At 35.3% G+C, this 14049-nt stretch overlaps 1 protein-coding gene across 8 annotated transcripts in view; it reads left to right on the top strand.

Moving 5' to 3' along the window:
• The window catches only part of WNK3 (WNK lysine deficient protein kinase 3), a 154762-nt gene that overhangs the window by 83136 nt on the left and 57577 nt on the right, over nucleotides 1-14049 (top strand). The window lies entirely within an intron of this gene.

Here is a 14049-nt window from a genome sequence, read left to right as displayed (position 1 = left end):
CTCTATGTGTCACCTTATACTTTTTTTACTTAATTATGTGTCTTGGAAATATATCTATGTTATTACATATAGGTATATTGGATTTTATTTAATTGCCCTATAGTACTCATTAGTAAGACTATACTGCAGTTTATTTAGCTATTCCTTCTACTGATGGACATTTTGGCTATTTCCAATTTTTCACTACTAATATTACAATGAACAAAGTAGATCAAGCTAGAGGAGACACTGGGGCAGAATTACTAGACCATAGTCTATACTTTTTTTTTATATTAATACATATTGCCAAATTGTTTTTCCAAGGTACTAGACCAATTTAAATTCTCATCAGCCAGTGGCACAATTTGTCAGTATTTGATAATGTCAGATTTTTTTGTAGGCTGATACGTAAAAAATAACATATTGTTTTAATTTAAATTTCCTTGATTACTAGAGATGGTGAGCGTGTCTTCTTATGTTTATTTTTGACTTTTTATTTTGAAATGATTTTAGACTCATATAGAGCTTGCCAAAATAGTGCAGGGAATTTTTGTGTACCCTTCACTCAGCTTTTCCCAATATTAACATCCTATTTAATCATAATGCAATCATCAAAACCAGGAAATTGACAGTGTACGATACTATTAATTAAACTAAAAAACTTATTTGGATTTTACCAGTTATCACATGCACTCACTTATTTTGTGTGTATCTGTAGTTCTATGAATTTATTTCATGTATAGGTTTGTATCGCAATCACCACAATCAGGATGCAGAACAGTTCCATCACTCAAAAAAACTCCTTTGAGCTGTCAGTTAATAGTCACAACCCCTTCCACCTTTAACCCCTGGCAGTCACTACTCTGTTCCCCTTCATGATCATTTTTTCTTTTGGAAATAATGTATCAGTGGAACTATACCATGTATAACCTTTTGAAATTGACTTGAGATCCATTCAACTTGTTACATGTGTCACTAGTTGCTTATTTTTTTATTGTTGAATATTTCCTTGGATATGGCTATACCATAGTCTGTTTACTTCTTCATTTGTTTATTGCATATTCATTTTTTCTTTGCAATGTCATTCATATTCTTTGCCCATTTGTCTATTGAGAGCTTCTACTTTTTCTCTTTAATTTATTTATATGTTCTGATACTAATTCTTTGTTAAATATATTGCAATTACTTTCTTCTAGTGTGTCCCTACTTTGCTTATAGTGCTCTTTGTCACACAGAAGCTTTTTTTTATTTTAAGATCAAATCTACTCACCATTTTCTTTTGCTCTTGTATTTTGTATCTTGCTTAGGAAGGGTCATGAGCATAAAATGTTCTATATTTTCTTCTAATACTTTAAAATTTTTTCTTTGTTTAGCTGTATATTCCATTGGGATTTTGATTTTTTGTGTGTGTGGACTATCTGAAGTAAAGATGTAGTTGTGTTTTTTTTTTCAAAATAAATAGACATTTGTCCCAACACATTTATTAAATAGTCTATCATTTACACACTGATCTGAAATGGTATCTTCATCCTATCTGAAATTACTATACATACGTGACTCATTTCTCAACTCTCTCTTTTGTTCCTTTGATCTTTATCTATTCTTATATCATTATTCCAGTGTTTTAATGACTATTTGTAAGAAATTTAAAATATTTTGCTTTGATTTCCTCTTAGATAAAACTTGTTTTAAGTTATGCTTAATTTTGAATTGGATAATTCTTATTGTTAATTTCTATATTTTTGGCATTGTAGTCAGACCATACTTTCTACTTTTTGGAATTTGATTTTTTTTTTTTTTGCTTTATCTGCTAGAGATATATATTTTCCATTCTGGGAGGAGCATTCCAAGTTTTCTCTATATTTATTATATCATGCTTCTTAATTATAATATTCAAATTCTCTATCCTTTTTTTTTGGTCCAGTTATTCTTTTACTTTCTGAGAAAAATGTGTGGAAGTATCCTACTACAATTGTAGATTTCTCCATTTCTTATTATAGGCCCTAATGCCTTAATTCTAAAAGCTTTTGGATACTGAAAGGATTTCCTATATTTGTTGCCAAAAATCATTTGGTGGCAAACCTGATCTGAACTGATGAGACTATTAATAGTTTTTTTTTTCTTTTTAAAAGCAGGCACATTCTGGGGTGCCTGGGTGGCTCAGTCAGTTAAGCATCTGCCTTCGAGGGATGCCTGGGTGGCTCAGTCAGTTAAGTGTCTGCGCTCAACATGGGTCATGATCCCTGGGTTCGGGGATTGTGTCCTGTATTGGGCTCCATGCTCAGCAGGGAGCCTGCTTCTTCCTCTGCCTGCTGTTCCCCCTGCTTGTGCTTGCTCTTTCTCTCTCTCCCTGACAAATAAATAATAAAAAATAAAATCTTTTTTTTTAAAGATTTTATTTATTTATTCAACAGAGATAGAGACAGCCAGCGAGAGAGGGAACACAAGCAGGGGGAGTGGGAGAGGAAGAAGCAGGCTCATAGTGGAGGAGCCTGATGTGGGGCTCGATCCCATAACGCCGGGATCACGCCCTGAGCCAAAGGCAGACGCTTAACCGCTGTGCCACCCAGGCGCCCCAGTAAAAAATAAAATCTTAAAAAAAAAAAAAAACCTCTGCCTTCAGCTCAGGTCATGATCCTCAGGGTCCTGGCATTGAGCCCTGCGTCAAGCTCCCTGCTCAGCAGGGAGTCTGTTTCTCCCTGTCCTTCTGCCTTTCCCCTCCCCTGCTTGTGTTCTCTCTCTTGAATAAATAAAATCTTTAAAAAAATAAATAAAAGCAAGCACATTCTTTTATATTAAGGATTACTTAATTGGTATGTGTAAGAACCTCTTGTAGAATAGCTGTTGCTGAAATATTTCATTAGTTAACCTGTATTCTTGACTTAAAATATTTACAATGAAATCTTTATGATATATGCAAGGATATCAAGAGTAACACAAGGAATCCCCATATACCTGTTACTCAACTTACGAAATAAAAAATTATTAGTATATTTGCTGTTCCCTGGATACCTGTGTATTTTTTGCAAGATTTAAAACTTCATATGGGGCGCCTGGGTGGCACAGCGGTTAAGCGTCTGCCTTCAGCTCAGGGAGTGATCCCGGCGTTATGGGATCGAGCCCCACATCAGGCTTCTTCTGCTGTGAGCCTGCTTCTTCCTCTCCCGCTCCCCCTGCTTGTGTTCCCTCTCTCGCTGGCTGTCTCTCTCTCTGTCAAATAAATAAAAATAAAATCTTTAAAAAAAAAAACAAAAAACTTCATGTAAATAGTATACTAACATATACATTCTTTTGCATTTTTAAAAAAATCAATATTGTTTATGATTCATCCATGTTCATATATGTAGCTCTAGTTCATTCATCTTTCTTTTCTCCCACTGATGTACAATTGAGTTCTTTCCTTTGGTTTGCTTATTTCCATGTTCCTGAGTCGTTCCTTTGGGATAGAATACATATTATTAATTTTATGTTTGCTAAATCTCCTCCCATGTTTAGTTATTTTCTTGGGTGTTGCTTCATATTTAAAATGAAAGTCTGATTGATTAACATTGGTAGCTGATTTGGGCTTCCTCAATTAAATTGCGTAAACTTTGTAACTTCTAGGTTAACATTGCCTCACCTCACATCTCGTGATTGCCTGCAGTAGCAGTGAGATCTTTTGTAGTTACCTGTACTGAGTAGGATGTTTAATGGGTGTTCCAGAATTCTCTGATTCTTCATTTTTAACTGTTCTCCAAAGAAGATTTCTTCTAAATATATGATTCCTCTTCATAATAACAAAGAAAAAAAAACATTATGGTTCAGGATGCAATCTAGGATAAGTGTTTTCATTTTATTGTCATGCTCCTTTAATAGTTTCTTCTAATCTGGAGCAATTGTTTGAGCCTTTCTGTCTCTCATGGCCTTGATGAATTTGATGAGTATAGGCTAGTTATTTTATAGATTAGTCTTCAAAATGAGTTGGCCTGATGTTTCCACATGATTAGATTCAGGTCATGCATTTGTGACAGGAATACTGTCATTCCCATCAACGTGCATTTCTTTTTCTCCACCTCCTCATCAACACTCACTTGTTGTTTCTCGTGTTTTTGATTTTAGCCATTCTGACAGATGTTAGGTGATATGTCTTTGTAGTTTTGATTTGCATTTCCCTGATGATGAGTGATGTTGAGCATTTTTCATGTGTCTGTTGGCCATCTGGATGTCTTCTTTGGAAAAATGTCTGTTCACATCTCGTTTTTTAATTGGATTATTTCTTTTTTGGGTGTTGAGTTTTATGAGTTCTTTATATATTTTGGATACTGACACTTTATTGGATATGTCATTTGCAAATATTTTCTCTCATTCAGTAGGTTGACTTTTAGGTTTTTTTTTTTTCTTTATAGAGAGAATCTTTTTTTTTTTCAAAGATTTTATTTATTTATTTGACAGAGAGAGAGACAGCCAGTGAGAGAGGGAACACAGGCAGGGGGAGTGGGAGAGGAAGAAGCAGGCTCCCATCAGAGGAGCCTGATGTGGGGCTCGATCCCAGGACTCTGGGACCACGCCCTGAGCTGAAGGCAGAGGCTCAATGACTGAGCCACCCAGGCGCCCCTGCCTTTTAGTTTTGTTGATGGTTTCCTTCATTGTGCAGAAGCCTTTTATTTTGATGAAGTCATGATAGTTTATTTTTGCTTTTGTTTCCCTTGCCTCATGAGACGTTATCTAGAAAAATGTTGCTACCGCCAATGTCAGAGACATTATGGCCTATGCTTTCTTTCTAGGATTTTTATGGTTTCAGGTATGACATATAAGTCTTTAATCTATTTTTGAGTTTATTTTTGTGTACGGTGAAAGAAAGTGGTCCAGTTTTCATTCTTTTGCATGTAGTTGACTAGTTTTCCCAACACCATTTATTAAAGAGACATTCTTTTTCCCCATTGGATATTCTTTCCTGTTTTGTTGAAGATTAATTGACCATATAGTTGTGGGTTCATTTCTGGGTTTTCTGTTCTGTTCTGTTGACTTATGTGTCTACTTTTATACCAGTATCATACTGTTCCAGTTACTACAGCTTGCTTTGTAATATAACTTGAAGTCTGGAAATGTGATGCCTCCAGCTTTGCTTTTCTTATTCAAGGTTGCTTTGGCTATTCTGGGTCTTTTGTGGTTCCATATAAATTTTGTGATTTTTTTGGTTCTAGTTCTGTGAAAAATGCTGGTGGTGTTTTGATAGGGTTTAGATTAAATGTGTAGATTGCTTTGGGTAGTATAGACATTTTAACAGTATTTGTTCTTCTAATCCATGAGCATAGGATGTCTTTCCATTTCTTTGTGTCCTCTTTAATTTCTTTCATCAGTGTTTTATAGTTTTCAGAGTACAGATATTTATGCCTTTGGTTAGGTTTATTCCGAGGTGTCTTATTTTTGGAGCAATTGTAAACGGGTTTGTGTTCTTTCTGCTGTTTCATTGTTAGTGATAGAAACGCAACAGATCTCTGCACATTGATTTTGTATCCTTTGACTTTACTGAATTCATTTATCAGTTCTAGTAGTTTTTGGTGGAGTCTTTAGGGTTTTTTTATATATAGTAATATGTCATTTGCCAATAGTGAAAGTTTTATTTCTGAAAATAACTTAAAAAACTTTTCTTCTTATACTTTTTAGAAATTACAGAAAAGTATAAAGTTTTGAAATTACTGGTTATCTCACCTCTCAGAAATGAAACCTTTGAAATTTTTCAGAAATTTTTTTATACATACACATATACAAAACATTTTTCAGTATTTATTTTATCAGAATTGGGTCATACAGGCTTTTAAAAAGATTTCTTCTTTTTATCGAAATATATAAGGCATATATACATTAAAGTACCCTAATCTTAAATATACAGTTTAATGAGTTTTTACCCTAACCTTAAATATACAGTTTAATGAGTTTTTACATGTATTCCTTCATTAAATGCAAATGAAGATAGAGAACATTTTTAGCTTCCTGGAAGGTTTACTGAGTTCTACCCACATTGTTGCATGTATAGGTAGTTTGTTTTATTTTTTTTTGCTGTGAGTTGTTCCATTCTAGAATATGCCACAGTTCAGTTATCAGTTCTCCTGTTGAAGTACATTAAGATTGGTTCCGTTTTTTACTCTTATGAATAAAGCTGCTATTAATGTTCCTGTATGTTTTATTTATGGACACATGCACTCATTTCTCTTGTGTATATATGTAGAAGTGGGATTACTGGGTCACAGGAAAAAGGTATATTTAACTATACCAAGTAACGTTACACAGTTTTCCAAGTAGTTGTGTCAAAATACATTCCTACCAGCAATGTATGAGTGTCCTAGTTATTTTACATCCTTATCAACACTTAGTATTACCTGTATTTTAAATTTTAGCCATTCTGGCGGATGCATTGTAGTATATATTGTGGTTTTAACTTGCATTTCTCTGATAGTAACAATGTTGTGCATCTTTTCAGGTAATTCTTAGAGACTCAAATATCTTCTTTTGTGAAGTGTCTCGTCAAGGTTTTTTGGGGGTGGTTGTTTGTCTTTTTCTTTAGTCTGATTTAATCTCAAACATTTCTTCAGCCTTTCTTTATTTTTCTTGACAGTTTTGAAAAGCATGGGCCAGTTTTTTATAGATTATCCCTCAGTTTGTATTTGTTTGAAGTTGTCTCATGATTTGTTTCGAATCATGGATTTTTGGCAGGAATACCATGTAAGTGACATACTGTTCTGCTCAGGGCATCACATTAGGAGGCATGCCAGTTTGTCCCAATATTGGTGATACTAACTTTTATTACTTGGTTCAAGTAGGGCCTGCCAGGCTTCTCCATTATAAGTTGCCATTTTCCCTTAATAATTTATGAGTTATTTGCAGGGAGCTGTTTGACACTATGTAAATATCCCTTTCATCATCAAAACTTTGACCCACTAGTGTAAGTGTCTATTGATGATATTCTAATTTCATCATGCCTCTTTATATTTATTAGTTGGCTCTTCTCCTTTATTTATTTTGAGTATGGACTCATAGGGCCTTATATTATTTAATAGGTTGTGATATAATACTATCATTATTTATTTGATAGTTAAAGTACCCCGGATTTGTCTAATAGGCACAGTATTCAATGGCCTGAAAGCCCTCTGGGATCTGGACTCCCTTGTCCAACTCTGACTTCATGTAGATTTTCTTTGACTTCTGTTGTCCTTTTGCATGATGATTAAATCCTTCCACAGGTCTACAGTTTAAGGACAAGGAGATGTACACTGTATGTTAGTAGATATTTATCTGCTATAGTTCTATACTAAGGTGTGGTTTGCTTTTACCCCCATAATGTGTTCTCTAAAGCTTGTAATAGTCAAATATATTAAGACTGCCATCTTCAACATGCATGGCTACCAAAATTTTTCCTTTCTGCATCCTCGCTCATTTGGCTTTACTTGTAGGGCCTCTACCTCCCAGAATGCCAAATGACTCAGTTAGTCCTCTCCTTTTTATCTCCAATACGCATTCTCACTCCTTCCATTAAAAAAAAAAAAAAAACAGGGTTAGTTGCTCTCTCCAAATAGCTGTAGAAAGCTTGGAGGGCTGGGACACCTGGGTGGCTCAGTTGGTTAAGCATCTGCCTTTGGCTCAGGTCATGATCCTGGGGTCCTGGGACTGAGTCCCGCATCAGGCTCCTTGCTCAGCAGGGAGCCTGCTTCTCCCTCTGCCTGCCCCTCCCGCTACTTGCTCAGTCTCTCTTTCCCTCTGACAAATAAATAAAATCTTTAAAAAAAAAAAAAGCTTGGAGGGCTGCAAGAAGAGCAGTGTCTGATCAATTTCATGATTGGTACAGACCCTTGATAACTCAACTGGGGACAGATAATAGGGGGAAAGTATGAGGTATAAGTTGACTTTCAGTTAGTTCCCTTTCATGAGGTACTCCCTAGGGAGGCTCTGGAGTAAAGCCCAGGTAATTTTTTTTTCTTTTATCTAGTTTACCTGCCTTATAGTTAATGAATCTTCCTCCTAGTTTCTGTCACTTGTGTCTGTCAATCTTTGTGTGCTGACATGTTTTCATCTTTTTATCCTTGCCTGTTTAATAGCTTGGGTGTCATTATGTGAGTTTATCCATGGAATTGTGCTGTGGAAAAGTTATTTCTTAGCGTAAATTTCATTATTCAGAATCTTGGCTTGGCCAGGAATTGGGCTTAGATAAGCAATGACTTTATAGATGAAGGGTTCTTTATAAAAATATGTAAGTGGACATATACAGTGATAATTTATTTAAATTAAATAAAAATTTTACTTTTAAACAGGTATATACATCATACATGTAGTCTTGAGCAGTTTGTATCTTTAGTTAGACCTGAGTTTGAACAATGTCTCTTTGAATTATTTATTTTATGATTTGAGGAAAGTTATTTATTTTAGCTCTGATTCTTTTCATTTGTCAAATGACATTTTAAAATGTCTGTCTTGCATTTGCAACTTACTTTGAAATGTAAAAAGTAAAATGGATTTATGGATATACATGTGATATGCAATTATAGTAAAGTGCTGTAGACTGTGAGTGGTGGATATATAGGTTTTCACTGAACAAATATTCAACTTTTCTGTATGTTGGAAAATTTTTATCATGTCAGAAAAAATGCCTATCTTGCAGGCTCATTAGGATTAGATGAGATATATGTAAGAAGTGCCTGGCATGTAGTAAGTGCTTAATAAATAGTGGTTGTTAAAAAAAATCACAGGAGAGACATGGTTTGTACGATTGAGAATACAATAAGGCAGTTTATGGAATGTTTAAATGTTTCTTTTCTTGTTTTTTGTTTCCCTTTTCTTTCATCCCTCCTCTTCTCCTTTCCTTGAGATTAAAACTGTATCCAGGGCTGAGAATAACTGGTGGGAGGAGGGCAAGTAATGATGAAGTAAGTAAAGGAGAAAGAGGGTTAGCAACCAACAAAAACTAACAGAAAAGCCTCTGTGGTGTGCACAAGGGGTCTTTGGTCCTCAGTACTCTTTGGAATCATTAGTCTATTCATTAATTTCCATTTACGGATTCAATTTTTGCTTCCATCACTTATAGCTTTGGCTTGCTCATTTGTAAAATGAATATAGCAATACCTACTGCTCAGAGTTGTCATAAAGGTGGAATTTAGAGAAATAATGTATATGACATGCTTAGCACTTAAGAAATGCTTAATAGTGATTGGTTTGTTACTATAATAAAAATAAAAATAATAACATGAGACTATCATAATAGTGAAAAACTATTATTGAGCATCTATTCCTATTTCAGGTATTGGTTAGGAGCTGGAAATATTGTGATAAATTTTACAGATATGGTCCTTGAATAGTTCACAGCATCATGGGTGAGAAAGATCTAGAAACAAGTATAAGAGAGTGTTTTAAATATCAAAATGGAGAGGAGGGGATGGTATGGCCCATGGAATACAACCCTAGTTTTGCTTCTCATTTTGGCCTTGTCCTCATTCTGCATGTGTCCAGAGGTACTTCAATATTATTGAACTTTGCTAGCAAGTTATCAAGGTCTCAGACATCCAGATTATCAAGGTCTCATTAAGAAAGGGGATTGGTGCCTGTCTTTCTTTGGATTTTAAAGTGGGGGGGTAGTTGAGAAACAAGCACAAAGTATCATTTCCTGCCTTCCCTTTCCCCTTCCAACATAGTCAACCCATACTGAGGTTTCTTCCTGGACAGATTAGATTAGCTTCTAATTGTAGGTTAGATAATTAGCTTTTTAACATAATCACTGTTTAAACACTGAAAGCAAATATTTTGGCAACGAGATTTCTTTTTTTCTTACACACAAGATTCAACAAAATGTATCCAGCTTAACAAATGGTCGTATTAAAGAAATTTTAAAAGAATTATATTGATTCCCAGCAAGATGGAATAGTGACATGGTGTCTTGATGCATAAATCTGGAGGCAAAGCCTATGGATTAAGTAAGGAGAAACAAGACATAGTTACTATGACAATAGTCTGGAATATTTTATAACAACTTGTAATTATTAACAGGATTATTAATGCTACTTTGTGTCCTTAGAATCATGGTTAGTAATTCGTTCATCTGTCTTTTTTATATGATAGCTTCTAATCAAGTTCTCTCATAATATTTTGAGGAGTTTCAAAACTAGTATTTACAAATAAATGCTGGGCTATTTTTGTAGATGCCTTTCAAATTTAATGAACTTCTGCTTTTTACTTTATTTAAAATGACTATAGTGTTGGGGCGCCTGGGTGGCACAGCGGTTAAGCGTCTGCCTTCGGCTCAGGGCGTGATCCCGGCGTTATGGGATCGAGCCCCACATCAGGCTCCTCCGCTATGAGCCTGCTTCTTCCTCTCCCACTCCCCCTGCTTGTGTTCCCTCTCTCGCTGGCTGTCTCTATCTCTGTCGAATAAATAAATAAAATCTTTTAAAAAAAATAAAATGGCTATAGTGTTGTGTGTATAATGGGGACCTGCCCTGTGATTACCAGATTTGAAGGTTGATAAATCTGTACAAGGTTGAATTTATTTTTTTCTTAATTACTAAAGAAAGATGAATATAGATAAGCTTATTTAACACCTTGTCGTATATTCTTTCAGACCATTTTATATGCTTATACATACATGTGATTTTAATGTAACCATAGTGTACGTATTCTTTTATAATCTTTTTTCACTTATAGTGTTATCTTATATGTTTTAATACATTTTTAAGGGGCTACATAGTATCCTTTACTATGGATATACCATTATTTATTTAATGGAACAAGTAAAGGAAACAAGTGTCTAATTTTTTTGTGCTTTGTGATTATAGTCTGTGTTGTGAGGAACATTCTTATAGCTAAATCTTAGTATATACTCTTAATTATTTTCTTTGTATACACTCTTAATTATATCCTTGGGTAAATTTCTAGAAATATCAATGCTAGATGTTTTTAAGACTTGGTGTGTTGATGTCGAGTTACCCTTCAGAAAGGTGTAACCAGTTTACAATCCCACCATTGGTTTATGAAAATACCTATTTTCCTATACACTTAGTATTTTATATCCTTTCAGAGTTTTAAATTAGAAAATGTATGTAGTAACATTGTAAAAAGTAGGAAAATGGGGAAAATCACCTAGAATGCTATTTCCTTAACATGGCAGTGATTATAATATTTGTTATAGTATTCCAGGCTTTTAACACATGCACAAGTGGTTGCACTTGTATGTACAGTTTTATTTTCTACTTTTTTCATTCTTTGGTAAGTAATTTTCCCTGCCTTTACTTGGCCTTCACAATTCCAGTATTCAATGGCCACATGATAGTGCAATAAATATTCATATTTACCTAACTCATCTCCTATTCCTGAACAACTAACTTGCCGCCAGTTTTTATTATGTATAATACCACAATCAAAACACAGAGATATCTACCATTTACTAAATATTTACCATAAAACAAACTTTATATTATATACTTTATTTCCCTTTGTATTATTTCCATAGGCTTTATGTCCGGCAATGGTAATATTGGATCATGAACATTTTTATGGCACAGCCTTTCTTCTTATGTCACTGTTTTCTTTCTTATTTCTTTCTATCTTAAAATATTTATTAGAAGCCTAAAATGTGCCAGACACTGTGGTAAGAAGCACTGAGAATACAAAGATAAATCAGAGCCCTTGGAATCAGACATTAAACATATATGATAAAGAGGGACATGATAAAAGGCATTCCCAGATGTTGATGCATTGATTTCTTGGTTGGTGATTCTTTCCGTCCATCCTCCATCCATTCACCCATCCATCCATCCATTTATGCCCACATGATTTTCCCTCTGGAACATGAGAGAGCTAGTTGTAGACATGATGCCCGTTGACTCCTAAATATTTCAGTATAAGAATGAAGATTTTTTTTAAACCACAATACAATGACCAAATTCAAGGAATTTAATATGAATATCATACTATTGTTTAATCTGTTGTGCACATTAAAATCTCACCAATTGCCCCAATAATGTCCTTTGTGGCAATTTTCCTTCCTTGATCCAGGGTCTAATTGAAGATCATGCATTGCCTTTAGTTGTGTTGTCTCTTTTGTCTCCTTTAATCAGCCATTCTTTGTTTTTCATAGCATTGTTATTTTTTGAAGAATAAAGCTTGGTTATTTTGGGTTTTTTTTTAAAGATTTTATTTATTTATTAGAGAGAAAATGAGCAGGGGGAGGGGCAGAGGGAGAAACAGACTCCCTGCAGAGCAGGGAGCCACGTACGGGGCTCCATTCCAGGACCCTGGGATCATGACCTGAGCCGAAGTAGATGCTTAACCAACTGAGCCACCCAGGCACCACAAGGTTGGTTATTTTGTAGACTGTCCTTCAATTTGGGGCACCTTGGTGGCTCAGTTGGTTTAGTCTCCAGCTCTTGATCTCAGCTTAGTTCTTGATCTCAGGGTTGTGAGTTCAAGCCCCACGTTAGGATCCACACTGGACATGGAGCCCTACTTAAAAAAAATAAAAGAAGAAAAAAAAAGAATGTCCTTCAGTTTGAGTTTGTTTGACGTTTTCTTTTGCTCGATTCAGATCACACATTTTTGTCAGGAATACCATGTAAGTGATGAGGTGTTCTTTGCACATTGTATCATATTAGGAGGCATGTGATTTCAGTTTTTCCTGCTATTGCTGAGGTTAAGGTGGAGGCTGCTGTATATAGTTTTCTACCATAAAGTGACCTTTTTTTTCTTTTGTAATTAGTAAGTAATCTGTGGGGAGATATTTTGAAACTATGTAAATTTTATCCACTAGCTTTATCATCTACTGATGATTTTCTGTTTTTGTCATTCCTTATATTTATTAGTTGGCTTTGTGCTGTAAAAACTTTGTTTGTATCAGTATGACCTCATGTATTCTTATTTTATTTAATGGGTTATATTCAATTACTATCACTATTTGTCTTGATGCCCAAATTGTCCCATATTTGGGCAGTAGGAACCCCCTTAAGCTGGCTCCTGTATATTTTTATGTGTTCCCATCCTTCTTTGAGCAGTTCTTTACTTTTTGGCATAACAAGATGATCCAGCCTCATCCTGTACTTTCTTTGTCCCGTGTTGGAATCAGTTGTTTCTCCAGGAAACTTTCATCCCTTATAGTTTAGAAAACAAGATATGGGGGCGCCTGGGTGGCACAGCGGTTAAGCGTCTGCCTTCGGCTCAGGGCGTGATCCCGGTGTTATGGGATCGAGCCCCACATCAGGCTCCTCCGCTATGAGCCTGCTTCTTCCTGTCGCACTCCCCCTGCTTGTGTTCCCTCTCTCGCTGGCTGTCTCTATCTCTGTCAAATAAATAAATAAAATCTTTAAAAAAAAAAGAAAGAAAACAAGATATGAACTAAGGTATATATATATGTTTTTTATTTTTTTATTTTATTTTTTTAAAATGATTTTTTATTATATTATGTTAGTCACCATACAGTACATCCCCGGATTCCGATGCAAAGTTCGATGCTCCATTAGTTGCGTATAACACCCAGTGTACCATGCAATACGTGCCCTCCTTACCACCCATCACCAGTCTATCCCATTCCCCCACCCCCCTCCCCTCTGAAATCCTCAGTCAAGCAGAGAAAGACAATTATCATATGATTTCTCTCATCTATGGAACATAAGAACTAGGATGATCGAGGGGAAGAAAGGGATAAAGAAAGGGGGGGTAATCAGAAGGGGGAATGAAACATGAGAGACTATGGACTATATATATGTTCTTTAAATAGTACCCAAAGTGGTTTTGCTGGTTTGTCTGGAATCTATTGTAATAGAGGCTTCTTGTGTATAGGAGTTCTGTCCATAGAATGGACAGGACTGAGGAGGAGTTGAAATAGTCCAGGAAGATGAAGAAACTAAGTAGAGTCACAGTATATGGAAGAGCCCAACTCATTCAGAGGAGCTGCAGTTCAGTATGGCTTCAAGTAGAGGATTCTGAGAATGGGGCAGGGACCAGTTCATCAAGGACTTTGCCATCCAAAGGAATCTAACCTTAGAGATGAGGAACCATCATAGAGGGTTTAAACTGGGTAGGGAAGAGATCGATTTTGGTAGATTTGCATTTTAAGGA

The sequence above is a fragment of the Ailuropoda melanoleuca genome, chromosome X (genome assembly GCF_002007445.2).
Source record: "Ailuropoda melanoleuca isolate Jingjing chromosome X, ASM200744v2, whole genome shotgun sequence".
Taxonomy (NCBI): domain Eukaryota; kingdom Metazoa; phylum Chordata; class Mammalia; order Carnivora; family Ursidae; genus Ailuropoda; species Ailuropoda melanoleuca.
This window is presented reverse-complemented; position numbering and strand designations above follow the sequence as displayed.